This window comes from Gossypium hirsutum, chromosome D01 (assembly GCF_007990345.1).
Source record: "Gossypium hirsutum isolate 1008001.06 chromosome D01, Gossypium_hirsutum_v2.1, whole genome shotgun sequence".
In the NCBI taxonomy this organism is placed as follows: domain Eukaryota; kingdom Viridiplantae; phylum Streptophyta; class Magnoliopsida; order Malvales; family Malvaceae; genus Gossypium; species Gossypium hirsutum.
In genome coordinates, this window is record NC_053437.1 from 2,578,308 (window position 1) to 2,581,968 (window position 3,661).

Consider the following 3,661-nt stretch of genomic DNA (forward strand, 5'->3'; position numbering starts at 1 on the left):
TTTCGTCTTTTCCTCCTGAATTTCTTGTCACCATTGTTCTGGCGTTTTACCCAAGCCAGCACTCTTACCGACCTGCCAACTTCTTGTAATCTGTCTTCAGGCTGTCCAAATCTTTTCTGCTTTGTTCTTTCCTTTTCTCCATTTATCGGCCTCTAATCTTTGAATGTCTACATCCAGTCCTAACTGCATTTTTTCTTCCTCTAGTTGTTCTATCTTCTTCCCCAATTCTAAACTCCTTTTTTCGAATTCTTGTTTGATGATTTCTATCTCAGAAGGCAAAACTTGTAAGTGTTCCTCTAAAGATCGAGCAGTTTCTGAATTTGACGCCGGGATGTTGTCGTTGATCCTTTGATCACGCCACTGACCATACTCGGGGTAATTGTCGGACCCACGGCTAAGATCTTCATTCGACGAGTCTGGTTCCAGGCATTAGATATTTCTCGAACCTTCTTCTTGTAATTGTCCTCCCTATAGGAAAAATCACTATAAGCCAACCCCTGCGTTGCTGGTATGAATTGTCGTGATCTATACTGTCTTGATACGAGTAGAGGAGCATATCCGATAGCTCTCCATATCCCGAGCAGCGGAACCCAGTCAAAATCTCCACATCGGTACAATATTTCATCAGGAATTAACCAAGGAGCCCTCCATTCAATATCTTCATCCTGGAGATTCTGGAGTATCTCTATCCATTTTTCTTCTAAATATCATCCCGTCTTGGCGTGGCCACCAATTCTCCTAGAGGGGAGTAGCTATCGGAGAATACCCGATAAGAGACCTTTTCGACTTTCCAGAAGTGGCTATGGAACCATGCCAATAAGAGCTGCGCGCATCCAATAAACCTTCCCTCCCCTGCTTTTCGACACGCATTCAGGGATCTAAAAGTTTCAGCGAGTATTGCCGGAACCGGTGTAACCCCTTTACTAAGCCGATCAAACAAGTCAGATACAGCCTCGTCTATGTGTCCTAAAGCTTTGGGGAAAACCACTAGTCCATAGATACCTAAAGCGAAGACATCGACCCTTTTCTTTAAGTCAGGATGTACAAGCACCAAATCTCGCAAACTTTTCCAAGGAACACATTTACTGTCGCCCTTCTGTTGGATCCGGGCAGCGACCCACTGCTCGCTCATCCCAGTGATGTTCATTAATTTCTTTAACAACGGAGGGACACAAGCAGCTCTGGAATAACCTTGTCGACTTGAATCTTTGGACACCGAAGCAAGGTCGTATACTCCTCCACAGTAGGCGTCAAATCTACCTTCCCAAAAGTGAAACAACTGTAGGCAGGATTCCAAAACTGAGCAAGGGCTCGGAATAAATACTTGTCCACTTTGACACTAAGCAGATAAGGTAGGTCACCGTAGTTACAATAGAACAGCTGCTTGGCCTCGACATCCCATTGATCCCAGACTTCTTTCATTTCTCGAAGGTCATTCTGGATTACACTGATACGTGTAAAATCCCACAATTCTGACACGTACCCTTCGGTAAGACTATCGCCTTTCTCCCGTTGTGTCGTTTCAGCCCATATTCGCACAGCCGCATTATCCTCTACTTTATCAACAAACCCCTTTTCCATGATAAGCTTTCTACCAAGAAACTGAACGTAAATCGACACCTCTTTTAGAATGAAGATGCCATGCAATCACAAACAAAGTAAATTAGTATTAAACACAGAATAAGATTTAAAATAAGCGACAATAAATACAACATTCATTTAGGTAAGCACTAAAATTTTGGAGTAGCTCTACCTAGGTTAGTTCCTATGGCTCATTACATGTGGTTTGGTTCTAAAGTAGGGTACCTGAACCAGCAGATTCTCGATCTTTACCCATTATAGGCTCATACAGACCGAGTTCAGTTCAGGGGATACATTTCCCTATGGCCATGCGGAGATGAAAATCTCACGAAGACATAGGTACGAATGTATCCGAAAGCGATTCACTATCCCATGCGGAGGTGAAAACCTCACGAAGGCGTAGTTTCTCACTCCCACTTAAAAGGGTGTGACCAACGGTCATGCAATGCAATGTGCAGAAAGATACAAAACTTAAACTAACACAACAATTATAAACCACAACGATGAAATTTGTAATAAAGAGCAATGAAATGCGATGAAAGGATCGTATATTTAAACCAAATTTGATTTTCGACAAAAAGACAAAAAATAATCAACTCGTGGCCCGACTCACTTATTGTAACCTGTCCCTAGTGGAGTCGCCAAGCTGTTGACACCATTTTTTTGGATAAAACGGGGTCGACTTGGGTTTTGAAAAAAATGAAACAGGAGTCGCCACCAATCTTTTTTTTTTATAAGGTGTGATTGGATCACCTCGAAAAGCGGTTGTTTTTAATAAACGGTTTGAAAAACAACAAGTTTGGTCCGCGAAATTCAGAAAACGGGTTCGGGAGTCGGTTACGCACGAGGAAGGATTAGCACCCTCGATACGCCCAAAATTGGTACCTTAGTTGATTACTTAATGTCTTAATGTTGAAAATTGAAAACTTAGAAGAATTTAAAAAATACGATCCTTGTATTAAAACGTTGAAAATTTTTAGGAAAATGGGCATATTTCACATTATTCGAGAAAGAGGATCATATCCAGTAAGTTAGAATACAATGTCTCAAATTCCCAATACGTGAATGAATGCCAGAATTTTACTTATTTAAAAGATATTTTATTATCTCGGGTTTAGGAAAGGGATCATACCCAGTAAGTTAGGACACGATCTTTTCTTAATTCCCCAGATCGTTTCAAAACTTGAGTTTGAAAAGATTAGTGTATTTAGATTTATTGTGGAAATCGAAACCCAGTAAGTTAGGGTACGATCCTCTCGAATCTAAACACAAAATATCATTTTTTAAAACAAATTTTATTATCGAGTGAAATAAAAACATGAAGTCGTAGTAAAAATGTGAAAGCAAATTACATTGTTATACATGACAAAATCATAATGAATACAAAAGTGTAAAAATGATACGAGTAATAGCAACAATATAAAATAAATAAAAGTCAAACCTACAATCATATAAAATAACAATGTATATAAACAAATAAATTAAACATTCGTTCAAAATAATAATGAAAATGAAATAAATAAATAGTGAATACAATTAAAATGTAAGGGATATATATATATGTATAGACGAAAAAAATAAAATATGTGTGTATTCATAAATTACAAAATATATATAAAGTATATTTAAAAATAAAGAAAAAAAATATGCATATAATAAAATATTACTATATATAGGTGTATAAAATTATGGAATATGAAATAATGAAATGCATATATAAATAGGCGATAAAAAATTAAAATAAATAAAAATAAGAAAATATAGTATAAAATAAATCTTAATTTATATATATGTTTAAATATATTAAATAGTATAATGTCTATGAATAGATATACAAAATATATAAATACATACATATAAAATATATACTTATAAAAATAAAATATGTATATGTATATAGATATATATAAAAAAGAAATATGAGTATACGTATATATATTAAACAAATTATATGTAAAATATGTAATTATATGTACAAGCATTTATATGATAATAATAAACATATATGTATTTAAAAATACATAAGTAAATATGAATAAAAAAATAAAAAAAAAAAAATAATAAAATAATAATAATAATA